This window comes from Equus caballus, chromosome 14, assembly GCF_041296265.1.
Source record: "Equus caballus isolate H_3958 breed thoroughbred chromosome 14, TB-T2T, whole genome shotgun sequence".
NCBI classification, from domain to species: Eukaryota; Metazoa; Chordata; class Mammalia; order Perissodactyla; family Equidae; genus Equus; species Equus caballus.
This window is the reverse complement of record NC_091697.1, coordinates 6,160,155-6,174,370: the sequence shown is the minus strand read 5'-3', so window position 1 is coordinate 6,174,370 and position 14,216 is coordinate 6,160,155.

The following is a 14,216-nucleotide window of genomic DNA, read 5'->3' as shown; positions in this document are numbered from 1 at the left end:
CCGGCCCGACAGGTGTTTCCATGGTGTCCGCCAAGTGGTTCTGGCATAGCTGGCAGGTGATGTTGGCGTGACCGGCAGGTGGTTCCAGCAAGCCCGGCAGGTGATTCCGAAGAATTCACCAAATGGTTGTGGCATTGCCGGCACGTGATTTTGGCGTGTCCAGCAGGTGCTTTTGGCGAGTCGAGCAGGTGGTTCTGGCGCGCTTGGCAGGTGCTTCCGGTGTCATTGGCATGTGGTTCCGGCATGTCTGAGAGGTGGTTCCGGCATGCCCGGCAGGTGGTTCCGGAGTGTCTGCCGAGTGGTTCTGGCGTAGCCGGCAGGTGATTCTGGCGTGTCCAGCAGGTGGTTCTGTGGAGAGGATCAGGTGGTTCCGGCATGCCCGGCAGGTGATTCCGGAGAGTCCGGCATGCGGTTCTGGCACCTCTGAGAGGTGGTTCCGGCATGCCCGAGAGTTGGTTACGGAGTGTCTGCCAAGTGGTTCTGGAGTAGCCGGCAGGTGATTCTGGCGTATCCAGCAGGTGGTTCTGGGGAGTGGATAAGGTGGTTCCGGCATACTCGGCAGGTGGTACCGGCGTGTCCGGAACATGGTTTTGGCAAGTCTGAGAGGTGGTTCGGGCAGGCCCGACAGGTGATTCCGGAGTGTTCGCCAAGTGGTTCTGGCATAGCCGGCAGGTCATTTTGCATGTCCAGCGGTGGTTCCGGCGAGTCGAGCCGGTGGTTGCGGCGTATCCAGCAGGTGTTTCCGGTCTGTCCGGCAGGTGGTTCCGGCATGCCCGGCAGGTGATACCGGAGTGTTCGCCAAGTGGTTCTGGCGTAGCCGGCAGGTGATTTTGCATGTCCGGCAATGGTTCCGGCGAGTCGAGCCGGTGGTCCGGAATGTCCGGCAGGTGGTTCCGGCATGTCCGGCAGGTGGTTCCGGCATGTCCAGCACGTGGTTCCAGCATGCCCTGCAGGTGATTCCGGAGTGTCCGGCATGTGGTTCTGGCACCTCTGAGAGGTGGTTCCGGCATGCCGGCAGGTGATACCGGAGTGTTCGCCAAGTGGTTCTGGCGTAGCCGGCAGGTGATTTTGCATGTCCGGCAATGGTTCTGGCGAGTCGAGCCGGTGGTTCCGGAATATCCGGCAGGTGGTTCCGGCATGTCCGTCAGGTGGTTCCGTCATGTCCAGCACGTGGTTCCAGCATGCCCTGCAGGTGATTCGGGAGTGTCCGGCATGTGGTTCTGGCACCTCTGAGAGGTGGTACCGGCATGCCCGGCAGGTGTACCGGAGTCTCCGGCATTTGGTTCTGGCACCTCTGAGAGGTGGTTCCGGAATGCGTGGCCTGTGATTCCGGAGTGTCTGCCGAGTGGTTCTGGCGTAGCGGGCAGTTGATTTTGGCGTGTCCACTAGGTGGTTCTGGGGAGTGGATCAGCTGGTTCCGGCATACTCGGCAGGTGGTACCGGCGTGTCCAGAACATGGTTCTGGCAAGTCTGAGAGGTGGTTCCGGCACGCCTGACAGGTGATTCCGGAGCTTCCGCCCAGTGTTTCTGACGTACCCCGCAGGTGATTTTGGCATGTCCGACAGGTGTATCTTGCGCGTCGAACAGGTGGCTCAGGCATGCTCAGCTGGTGCTTCCGGCGTCTATGGCACGTGGTTGTGGTGTGTCTGAGAGCTGGTTCTGGCATGTCCGGCAGATGATTCCGGAGTGTCCACCAAGTGGTTCTGGTATACCTGGCAGGTGATTTTGGCGTGTCAGGAAGTTGGTTCCGGCTAGTTGAGCAGGTGGATCAGGCGTGCTTGCCAGGGGCTTCAGGCGGGTCTGGCAGGTGGTTTCTGTCTGTTCGGGGAGTGGTTCCGGCATCTCAGGCTCATGGTTCTGGCACGTCTGAGAGGTGATTCCGGCCGGCCCGAGAGGTGTTTCCATGGTGTCCGCCAAGTGGTTCTGGCATAGCTGGCAGGTGATGTTGGCGTGTCCAACAGGTGGTTTTGGCGAGTCGAGCAGGTGGTTCTGGCTTGCTCGGCAGGTGCTTCCGGTGTCATTGGCATGTGGTTCCGGCATGTCTGAGAGGTGGTTCCGCCATGCCCGGCAGGTGATTCCGGAGTGTTCGCCAAGTGGTTCTGTCGTAGCCAGCAGGTGATTTTGCATGTCCGGCAATGGTTCCGGCGAGTCGAGCCGGTGGTTCCGGCATGTCTGGCATGTGGTTCCGGCATGTCCGGCGGTGGTTCCGGCGAGTCGAGCCGCTGCTTCCGGCGTGTCCGGCAGGTGGTTCTGGCGTGACCGGCACGAGGTTCTGGCACGTCTGAGAGTTGGTTCCGGCATGCCCGACAGGTGATTCCGGAGTGTCCGCAACGTGGTTCTGGCGTACCCGGCAGGTGATTTTGGCGTGTCAGGCAGGTGTTTCTTGCAAGTCGAGCACTTGGCTCAGGCATGCTCAGCAGGTGCTTCCGGCGTGTCTGGCACGTGGTTCTGGTGAGTCTGAGAGCTGGTTCTGGCATGTCCGGCAGATGATTCCGGAGTGTCCAACAAGTGGTTGTGGCATACCCGGCAGGTGATTTTAGCGTGTCAGGTAGGTGGTTCCAGCGAGTCGAGTAGGTGGTTCCGGCGTGCTCGGCAGGTGTTTCCGGAGTGTCCGCCAAGTGGTTCTGGCGTAGGTGAAAGGTGATGTTGGCGTGACCGGCAGGTGGTTCCAGCCAGCCCGGCAGGTGATTCCGGAGTGTCTGCCGAGTGGTTCTGGCGTAGCCGGCAGGTGATTTTGGCGTGTCCAGCGGGTGGTTTTGGCGAGTCGAGCGGGTGGTTCTGGCGTTCTCTGCAGGTGCTTCCGGTGTCATTGGCATGTGGTTCTGGCATGTCTGAGAGGTGGTTCCGCCATGCCTGGCAGGTGATTCCGGAGTGTTCGCCAAGTGGTTCTGGCGTAGCCGGCAGCTGATTTTGCATGTCCGGCGGTTGTTCCGGCGAGTCGAGCCGGTGGTTCCGGCATGTGTGGCATCTGGTTCCGGCATGTCCGGCAGGTGGTTCCGGCATGCCCGGCAGGTGATACCGGAGTGTTCGCCAAGTGGTTCTGGCGTAGCCGGCAGGTGATTTTGCATGTCCGGCAATGGTTCCGGCGAGTCGAGCCGGTGGTTCCGGAATGTCCCGAAGGTGGTTCCGGCATGTCCTGCAGGTGGTTCCGGCATGTCCAGCACGTGGTTCCAGCAGGCCCTGCAGGTGATTCCGGAGTGTCCGGCATGTGGTTCTGGCACCTCTGAGAGGTGGTTCCGGCATGCCCGGCAGGTGATACCGGAGTCTCCGGCATTTGGTTCTGGCACCTCTGAGAGGTGGTTCCGCCATGCCCGGCAGGTGATTCCGGAGTGTTCGCCAAGTGGTTCTGGCGTAGCCGGCAGGTGATTTTGCATGTCCGGCAATGGTTCCGGCGAGTCGAGCCGGTGGTTCCGGAATGTCCCGAAGGTGGTTCCGGCATGTCCGGCAGGTGGTTCCGGCATGTCCAGCACGTGGTTCCAGCAGGCCCGGCAGGTGATTCTGGAGTGTCCGGCATGTGGTTCTGGCACCTCTGAGAGGTGGTTCCGGAATGCCCGGCCTGTGATTCCGGAGTTTCTGACGAGTGGTTCTGGTGTAGCCGGCAGTTGATTTTGGCGTGTCCACTAGGTGGTTCTGGGGAGTGGATCAGCTGGTTCCGGCATACTCGGCAGGTGGTACCGGCGTGTCTGGAACATGGTTATGGCAAGTCTGAGAGGAGGTTCCGGCACGCCCGACAGGTGATTCCGGAGCGTCCGCCAAGTATTTCTGGCGTACCCGGCAGGTGATTTTGGCATCCGACAGGTGTATCTTGCGAGTCGAGCAGGTGGCTCAGTCATGCTCAGCTGTTGCTTCCGACGTCTCTGGCACGTGGTTCTGGTGTGTCTGAGAGCTGGTTCTCTCATGTCCGGCAGATGATTCCGGAGTGTCCACAAGTGGTTCTTGTATACCTGGCAGGTGATTTTGGCGTGTCAGGGAGTTGGTTCCGGCTAGTTGAGCAGGTGGATCAGGCGTGCTCGCCAGGTGGTTAAGGCGGGTCTGGCAGGTGGTTTCGGTCTGTTCGGGGAGTGGTTCCGGCACCTCAGGCACATGGTTCTGGCACGTCTGAGAGGTGGTTCCGGCCGGCCGGAGAGGTGTTTCCGGAGTGTCCGCCAAGTGGTTCTGGCGTAGCTGAAAGTTGATGTTGGCGTGACCGGCAGGTGGTTCCAGCCAGCCCGGCAGGTGATTCCGGAGTGTCTGCCGTGTGGTTCTGGCGTAGCTGGCATGTGATTTTGGCGTGTCCAGCAGGTGGTTCCGGCGAGCTCGGCAGGTGGTACCAGCGTGTCCGGAACATGCTTCTGGCACCTCTGAGAGATGGTTCCTGCATGCCAGGCAGGTGATTCCGGAGTGTCCGGGATGTGGTTCTGGCACCTCTGAGATGTGGGTCCGGCATGCCCGGCAGGTGGTTGCGGAGTGTCTGCCGAGTGGTTCTGGCGTAGTCGGCAGGTGATTCTGGCGTGTCCAGCAGGTGGTTCTGGGGAGAGGATCAGGTGGTTCCAGCATACTCAGCAGGTGGTTCTGGCGTGACCGGCATGAGGTTCTGGCACGTCTGAGAGTTGGTTCGGGCAGGCCCAACAGGTGATTCCGGAGTGTTCGCCAAGTGGTTCTGGCATAGCCGGCAGGTCATTTTGCATGTCCGGCGGTGGTTCCGGCGAGTCGAGCCGGTGGTTGCGGCGTATCCAGCAGGTGTTTCCGGTCTGTCCGGCAGGTGGTTCTGGCGTGACCGGCACGAGGTTCTGGCACGTCTGAGAGTTGGTTCCGGCATGCCCGACAGGTGATTCCGGAGTGTCCGCCACGTGGTTCTGGCGTACCCGGCAGGTGATTTTGGCGTGTCAGGCAGGTGTTTCTCGCAAGTCGAGCATTTGGCTCAGGCATGCTCAGCAGGTGCTTCCAGCGTGTCTGGCAGGTTGGTTCCAGCTAGTTGAGCAGGTGGATCAGGCGTGCTTGCCAGGGGCTTCAGGCGGGTCTGGCAGGTGGTTTCGGTCTGTTCGGGGAGTGGTTCCGGCATCTCAGGCTCATGGTTCTGGCACGTCTGAGAGGTGGTTCCGGCCGGCCCGACAGGTGTTTCCATGGTGTCCGCCAAGTGGTTCTGGCATAGCTGGCAGGTGATATTGGCGTGACCGGCAGGTGGTTCCAGCAAGCCCGGCAGGTGATTCCGAAGCGTTCACCAAATGGTTGTGGCGTAGCCGGCAGGTGATTTTGGCGTGTCCAGCAGGTGGTTTTAGCGAGTCGAGCAGGTGGTTCTGGCGTGCTCGGCAGGTGCTTCCGGTGTTCCGGCAGGTGGTACCAGCGTGTCCGGAACATGTTTCTGGCAAGTCTGAGAGGCGGTTCCGGCATGCCCGACAGGTGATTCTGGAGTGTTCGCCAAGTGGTTCTGGCGTAGCCGGCTGGTCATTTTGCATGTCCAGCGGTGGTTCCGACGAGTCGAGCCTGTGTTTCCGGCGTGTCCGGCAGGTGGTTCTGGCGTGACCGGCACGAGGTTCTGGCACGTCTGAGAGTTGGTTCCGGCATGCCCGACAGGTGATTCCGGAGTGTCCGCCACGTGGTTCTGGCGTACCCGGCAGGTGATTTTGGCGTGTCTGGCAGGTGCTTCTTGCAAGTCGAGCATTTGGCTCAGGCATGCTCAGCAGGTGCTTCCGGCGTGTCTGGCACGTGGTTCTGGTGTGTCTGAGAGCTGGTTGTGGCATGTCCGGCAGATGATTCCGGAGTGTCCACCAAGTGGTTGTGGCATACCCGGCAGGTGATTTTAGCGTGTCAGGTAGGTGGTTGCAGCGAGTCGAGTAGGTGGTTCCGGCGTGCTCGGCAGGTGGTTCAGGCGGGTCTGGCAGGTGGTTTCGGTCTGTTCGGGGTGTGGTTCCGGCATCTCAGGCACATGGTTCTGGCATGTCTGATAGGTGGTTCCGTCCGGCCCGACAGGTGTTTCCATGGTGTCCGCCAAGTGGTTCTGGCATAGCTGGCAGGTGATGTTGGCGTGACCGGCAGGTGGTTCCAGCAAGCCCGGCAGGTGATTCCGAAGAATTCACCAAATGGTTGTGGCATTGCCGGCACGTGATTTTGGCGTGTCCAGCAGGTGCTTTTGGCGAGTCGAGCAGGTGGTTCTGGCGCGCTTGGCAGGTGCTTCCGGTGTCATTGGCATGTGGTTCCGGCATGTCTGAGAGGTGGTTCCGGCATGCCCGGCAGGTGGTTCCGGAGTGTCTGCCGAGTGGTTCTGGCGTAGCCGGCAGGTGATTCTGGCGTGTCCAGCAGGTGGTTCTGTGGAGAGGATCAGGTGGTTCCGGCATGCCCGGCAGGTGATTCCGGAGAGTCCGGCATGCGGTTCTGGCACCTCTGAGAGGTGGTTCCGGCATGCCCGAGAGTTGGTTACGGAGTGTCTGCCAAGTGGTTCTGGAGTAGCCGGCAGGTGATTCTGGCGTATCCAGCAGGTGGTTCTGGGGAGTGGATAAGGTGGTTCCGGCATACTCGGCAGGTGGTACCGGCGTGTCCGGAACATGGTTTTGGCAAGTCTGAGAGGTGGTTCGGGCAGGCCCGACAGGTGATTCCGGAGTGTTCGCCAAGTGGTTCTGGCATAGCCGGCAGGTCATTTTGCATGTCCAGCGGTGGTTCCGGCGAGTCGAGCCGGTGGTTGCGGCGTATCCAGCAGGTGTTTCCGGTCTGTCCGGCAGGTGGTTCCGGCATGCCCGGCAGGTGATACCGGAGTGTTCGCCAAGTGGTTCTGGCGTAGCCGGCAGGTGATTTTGCATGTCCGGCAATGGTTCCGGCGAGTCGAGCCGGTGGTCCGGAATGTCCGGCAGGTGGTTCCGGCATGTCCGGCAGGTGGTTCCGGCATGTCCAGCACGTGGTTCCAGCATGCCCTGCAGGTGATTCCGGAGTGTCCGGCATGTGGTTCTGGCACCTCTGAGAGGTGGTTCCGGCATGCCGGCAGGTGATACCGGAGTGTTCGCCAAGTGGTTCTGGCGTAGCCGGCAGGTGATTTTGCATGTCCGGCAATGGTTCTGGCGAGTCGAGCCGGTGGTTCCGGAATATCCGGCAGGTGGTTCCGGCATGTCCGTCAGGTGGTTCCGTCATGTCCAGCACGTGGTTCCAGCATGCCCTGCAGGTGATTCGGGAGTGTCCGGCATGTGGTTCTGGCACCTCTGAGAGGTGGTACCGGCATGCCCGGCAGGTGTACCGGAGTCTCCGGCATTTGGTTCTGGCACCTCTGAGAGGTGGTTCCGGAATGCGTGGCCTGTGATTCCGGAGTGTCTGCCGAGTGGTTCTGGCGTAGCGGGCAGTTGATTTTGGCGTGTCCACTAGGTGGTTCTGGGGAGTGGATCAGCTGGTTCCGGCATACTCGGCAGGTGGTACCGGCGTGTCCAGAACATGGTTCTGGCAAGTCTGAGAGGTGGTTCCGGCACGCCTGACAGGTGATTCCGGAGCTTCCGCCCAGTGTTTCTGACGTACCCCGCAGGTGATTTTGGCATGTCCGACAGGTGTATCTTGCGCGTCGAACAGGTGGCTCAGGCATGCTCAGCTGGTGCTTCCGGCGTCTATGGCACGTGGTTGTGGTGTGTCTGAGAGCTGGTTCTGGCATGTCCGGCAGATGATTCCGGAGTGTCCACCAAGTGGTTCTGGTATACCTGGCAGGTGATTTTGGCGTGTCAGGAAGTTGGTTCCGGCTAGTTGAGCAGGTGGATCAGGCGTGCTTGCCAGGGGCTTCAGGCGGGTCTGGCAGGTGGTTTCTGTCTGTTCGGGGAGTGGTTCCGGCATCTCAGGCTCATGGTTCTGGCACGTCTGAGAGGTGATTCCGGCCGGCCCGAGAGGTGTTTCCATGGTGTCCGCCAAGTGGTTCTGGCATAGCTGGCAGGTGATGTTGGCGTGTCCAACAGGTGGTTTTGGCGAGTCGAGCAGGTGGTTCTGGCTTGCTCGGCAGGTGCTTCCGGTGTCATTGGCATGTGGTTCCGGCATGTCTGAGAGGTGGTTCCGCCATGCCCGGCAGGTGATTCCGGAGTGTTCGCCAAGTGGTTCTGTCGTAGCCAGCAGGTGATTTTGCATGTCCGGCAATGGTTCCGGCGAGTCGAGCCGGTGGTTCCGGCATGTCTGGCATGTGGTTCCGGCATGTCCGGCAGGTGGTTCCGGCATGCCCGGAAGGTGATTCCGGAGTGTCCGGCATGTGGTTCTGGCACCTCTGAGAGGTGGTTCCGGCATGCCCGGCAGGTGATATCGGAGTGTTCGCCAAGTGGTTCTGGCGTAGCCGGCAGGTGATTTTGCATGTCCAGCAATGGTTCCGGCGAGTCGAGCCTGTGGTTCCGGAATGTCCGGCAAGTGGTTCCGGCATGTCCGGCAGGTGGTTCCGGCATGTCCAGCATGTGGTTCCAGCATGCCCAGCAGGTGATTCCGGAGTGTCCGGCATGTGGTTCTGGCACCTCTGACAGGTGGTTCCGGCATGCCGGGCAGGTGATACCGGAGTCTCCGGCATTTGATTCTGGCACCTCTGAGAGGTGGTTCCAGAATGCCTGGCCTGTGAATCCGGAGTGTCTGCCGAGTGGTTCTGGCGTAGCCGGCAGTTGATTTTGGCGTGTCCACTAGGTGGTTCTGGGGAGTGGATCAGCTGGTTCCGGCATACTCGGCAGGTGGTACCGGCGTGTCCGGAACATGGCTTTGGCAAGTCTGAGAGGTGGTTCGGGCAGGCCCGACAGGTGATTCCGGAGTGTTCGCCAAGTGGTTCTGAGATAGCCGGCAGGTCATTTTGCATGTCCGGCGGTGGTTCCGGCGAGTCGAGCCGGTCGTTGCGGCGTATCCAGCAGGTGTTTCCGGTCTGTCCGGCAGGTGGTTCTGGCGTGACCGGCACGAGGTTCTGGCACGTCTGAGAGTTGGTTCCGGCATGGCCGACAGGTGATTCCGGAGTGTCCGCCACGTGGTTCTGGCGTACCCGGCAGGTGATTTTGGCGTGTCAGTCAGGTGTTTCTTGCAAGTCAAGCATTTGGCTCAGGCATGCTCAGCAGGTGCTTCCGGCGTGTCTGGCACGTGGTTCTGGTGAGTCTGAGAGCTGGTTCTGGCATGTCCGGCAGATGATTCCGGAGTGTCCACCAAGTGGTAGTGGCATACCCGGCAGGTGATTTTAGCATGTCAGGTAGGTGGTTCCGGCGAGTCGAGTAGGCGGTTCCGGCGTGTTCGGCAGGTGGTTCAGGCGGGTCTGGCAGGTGGTTTCGGTGTGTTCGGGGTGTGGTTCCGGCATCTCAGGCACATGGTTCTGGCACGTCTTATAGGTGGTTCCGGCCGGCCCGACTGGTGATTCCGAAGCGTTCACCAAATGGTTGTACCGTATCTGGCAGGTGATTTTGGCGTGTCCTTCAGGTGGTTTTGGCGAGTCGAGCAGGTGGTTCTGGCTTGCCCGGCAGGTGCTTCCGGTGTCATTGGCATGTGGTTCCGGCATGTCTTAGAGGTGGTTCCGCCATGCCCGGCAGGTGATTCCGGAGTGTTCGCCAAGTGGTTCTGTCGTAGCCAGCAGGTGATTTTGCATGTCCGGCAATGGTTCCGGCGAGTCGAGCCGGTGGTTCCGGCATGTCCGGCATGTGGTTCCTGCATGTCTGGCAGGTGGTTCCGGCATGCACGGCAGGTGATACCGGAGTGTTCGCCAAGTGGTTCTGGCGAAGCCGGCAGGTGATTTTGCATGTCCGGCAATGGTTCCGGCGAGTCGAGCCGGTGGTTCCGGAATGTCCGGCAGGTGGTTCCGGCATGTCCGGCAGCTGGTTCCGGCATGTCCAGCACGTGGTTCCAGCATGCCCTGCAGGTGATTCCGGAGTGTCCGGCATGTGGTTCTGGCACCTCTGAGAGGTGGTTCCCGCATGCCCGGCAGGTGATACCGGAGTCTCCGGCATTTGGTTCTGGCACCTCTGAGAGGTGGTTCCGGAATGCCTGGCATGTGATTCCGGAGTGTCTGCCAAATGGTTCTGGCGTAGCCGGCAGTTGATTTTGGCGTGTCCACTAGGTGGTTCTGGGGAGTGGATCAGCTGGTTCCGGCATACTCGGCAGGGGTACCGGCGTGTCCAGAACATGGTTCTGGCAAGTCTGAGAGGTGGTTCCGGCACGCCCGACAGGTGATTCCGGAGCGTCCGCCCAGTGTTTCTGGCGTACCCGGCAGGTGATTTTGGCATGTCCGAAAGGTGAATCTTGCGAGTCGAGCAGGTGGCTCAGGCATGCTCAGCTGGTGCTTCCGGCGTCTCTGGCACGTGGTTCTGGTGTGTCTGAGAGCTGGTTCTGGCATGTCCGGCAGATGATTCCGGAGTGTCCACCAAGTGGTTGTGGCATACCCGGCAGGTGATTTTAGCGTGTCAGGTAGGTGGTTCCAGCGAGTCGAGTAGGTGGTTCCAGCGTGCTCGGCAGGTGGTTCAGGCGGGTATGGCAGGTGGTTTCGGTCTCTTCGGGGTGTGGTTCCGGCATCTCAGGCACATGGTTCTGGCACGTCTGAGAGGTGGTTCCGGCTGGCCCGAGAGGTGTTTCCATGGTGTCCGCCAAGTGGTTCTGGCATAGCTGGCAGGTGATGTTGGCGTGACCCGCAGGTGGTTCCAGACAGCCCGGCAGGTCATTCCGAAGAGTTCACCAAATGGTTGTGGTGTAGCCGGCAGGTGAATTTGGCGTGTCCAGCAGGTGGTTTTGGCGAGTCGAGCAGGTGGTTCTGGCGTGCTCGGCAGGTGCTTCCGGAGTCATTGGCATGTGGTTCCGGCATGTCTGAGAGGCAGGTCATTTTGCATGCCCGGCAGGTGATTCCGGAGTGTTCGCCAAGTGGTTCTGGCGTAGCCGGCAGGTGATTTTGCATGTCCGGCAATGGTTCCGGCGAGTCGAGCCGGTGGTTCCGGCATGTCCGGCAGGTGATTCCTGCATGTCCAGCAGGTGGTTCCGGCATGCCCGGCAGGTGATTCCGGAGTGTCCGGCATGTGGTTGTGGCACCTCTGAGAGGTGGTTCCAGCATGCCCGGCAGGTGATACCGGAGTCTCCGGCATTTGGTTCTGCACCTCTGAGAGGTGGTTCCGGAATGCCTGGCATGTGATTCCGGAGTGTCTGCCGTGTGGTTCTGGCGTAGCTGGCAGGTGATTTTGGCGTGTCCAGCAGGTGGTTCCAGCGAGCTCGGCAGGTGGTACCAGCGTGTCCGGATCATGGTTCTGGCACGTCTGAGAGATGGTTCCGGCATGCCCGGCAGGTGATTCGGGAGTGTCCGGCACGTGGTTCTGGCACCTCTGAGAGGTGGTTCCGGCATGCCCGGCAGGTGATTCTGGAGTGTTCGGCATGTGGTTCTGGCGCCTGTGAGAGTTGGTTCCGGCATGCCCGGCAGGTGGTTCCGGAGTGTCTGCCGAGTGGTTCTAGCGTAGTCGGCAGGTGATTCTGGCGTGTCCAGCAGGTGGTTCCGGGGAGTGGATCAGGTGGTTCCGGCATACTCGGCAGGTGGTACCGGCATGTCCGGAACATGGTTCTGGCAAGTCTGAGAGGCGGTTCCGGCATGCCCGACATGTGATTCCGGAGTGTTCACCAAGTGGTTCTGGCGTAGCCGGCAGGTCATTTTGCATGTCCGGCGGTGGTTCCGGCGAGTCGAGCCGCTGATTCCGGCGTGTCCGGCAGGTGATTCTGGCGTGACCGGCACGAGGTTCTGGCACGTCTGAGAGTTTGTTCCGGCATGCCCGACAGCTGATTCCGGAGTGTCCGCAACGTGGTTCTGGCGTACCCGGCAGGTGATTTTCGCGTGTCTGGCAGTTGTTTCTTGCAAGTCGAGCATTTGGCTCAGGCATGCTCAGCAGGTGCTTCCGGCGTGTCTGGCACGTGGTTCTGGTGAGTCTGAGAGCTGGTTCTGGCATGTCCGGCAGATGATTCCGGAGTGTCCACCAAGTGGTTGTGGCATACCCGGCAGGTGATTTTAGCGTCTCAGGTAGGTGGTTCCAGCGAGTCGAGTAGGTGGTTCCGGAGTGCTCGGCAGGTGGTTCAGGCGGGTCTGGCAGGTGGTTACTTCTGTTCGGGGTGTGGTTCCGGCATCTCAGGCACATGGTTCTGGCACGTCTGATAGGTGGTTCCGGCCGGCCCGACAGTTGTTTCCATGGTGTCCGCCAAGTGGTTCTGGCACAGCTGGCAGGTGATGTTGGCGTGACCGGCAGGTGGTTCCAGCCAGCCCGGCAGGTGATTCCGAAGCGTTCACCAAATGGTTGTGGCGTAGCCGGAAGGTGATTTTGGCATGTCCAGCAGGTGGTTTGGCGAGTCGATCAGATGGTTCTGACGTGCTCGGCAGGTGCTTCCGGTGTCATTGGCATGTGGTTCCGGCATGTCTGAGAGGTGGTTCCGCCATGCCCGGCAGGTGATTCCGGAGTGTTCCCCAAGTGGTTCTGGCTTAGCCGGCAGGTGATTTTCCATGTCCGGCAATGGTTCCGGCGAGTCGAGACGGTGGTTCCGGCATGTCCGGCAGGTGGTTCCGGCATGCCCGGCAGGTGATTCCGGAGTGTCCGGCATGTGGTTCTGGCACCTCTGAGAGGTGGTTCTGGCATGCCCGGCAGGTGACACCGGAGTGTTCGCCAAGTGGTTCTGGCGTAGCCGGCAGGTGATTTTGCATGTCCGGCAATGGTTCCGGCGAGTCGAGCCTGTGGTTCCAGAATATCCGGCAGGTGGTTCCGGCATGTCCGGCAGGTGGTTCCGGCATGTCCAGCACGTGGTTCCAGCATTCCCAGCAGGTGATTCCGGAGTTTCCGGCATGTGGTTCTGGCACCTCTGAGAGGCGGTTCCGGCATGCCCGGCAGGTGGTTCTGGAGTGTCTGCCGAGTGATTCTGGTGTAGTTGGCAGGTGATTCTGGCATGTCCAGCTGGTGGTTGTGGGGAGTGGATCAGGTGTTTCCGGCATACACGGCAGGTGGTACCGGCGTGTCCAGAACATGGTTCTGGCAAGTCTGAGAGGCGGTTCCGGCATGCCCGACAGGTGATTCCGTAGTGTCCGCAACATGGTTCTGGCGTACCCGGCAGGTGATTTTGGCGTTTCTGGCAGGTGCTTCTTGCAAGTCGAGTATTTGGCTCCGGCATTCTCAGCAGGTGCTTCCGGCGTCTCTGGCCCGTGGTTCTGGTGTGTCTGAGAGCTGGTTCCGGCATGTCCGGCAGATGATTCCGGAGTGTCCACCAAGTGGTTCTGGTATACCTGGCAGGTGCTTTTGGCGTGTCAGGAAGGTGGTTCCGGCTAGTTGAGCAGGTGGATCAGGCGTGCTTGCCAGGGGGTTCAGGCGGGTCTGGCAGGTGTTTTCGGTCTGTTCGGGGAGTGGTTCCGGCATCTCAGGCACATGGTTCTGGCACGTCTGAGAGGTGGTTACGGCCGGCCCGACAGGTGTTTCCGGAGTGCCCGCCAAGTGGTTCTGGCATAGCTGAAAGGTGATGTTGGCGTGACATGCAGGTGGTTCCGGCGAGCTCGGCAGGTGGTTCCGGCATGTCCGGAACATGGTTCTGGCACGTCTGAGAGATGGTTCCGGCATGACCGGCAGGTGATTCTGGAGTGTCCGGCATGTGGTTCTGGCTCCTCTGAGAGGTGGTTCCGGCATGCCCGGCAGTTGGTTACGGAGTGTCTGCCGAGTGCTTCTGGAGTAGCCGGCAGGTGATTCTGGCGTATCCAGCAGGTGGTTCTGGGGAGTGGATCAGGTGGTTCCGGCATACTCGGCCGGTGGTACCGGCGTGTCCGAAACTTGGTTCTGGAAAGTCTGAGAGGTGGTTCCGGCATGGCCGACAGGTGGTTCCGGTCTGTACGGCAGGTGGTTCTGGGGTGTCCGGCACGAGGTTCTGGCACGTCTGAGAGGTTGTGTCAGCATGCCCTTCACGTGATTCCGGCTTGTCCGCCAAGCGGTTCAGGTGTAGCGGGCAGGTGATTTTGGCGTGTCCGGCAGGTGGGACCGGTGAGTCCAGCAGGTGGTTCCGGCGATTGTTTCCTGTGTTTCCGGTCTGTCCGGGAGATGGTTCCGGCCTGTCCGGCACATGCTTCTGGCACTTCTGAGAGGTTGTGCTGGCATGCCCGGCAGGTGATTCTGGAGTGTCCGCCGAGTGGTTCTGGCATAGCCGGCAGGTGATATCGGCGTGTCCGGCAGGTGGTTCTGGGGTGTGGATCAGGAACTTCCGGCATTCTTGGCAGGTGCTTCCGCCGTCTCCAGCATGTGGTTGTGGCACCTCTGAGAGGTGGTTCCAGCATGCTCGCCAGG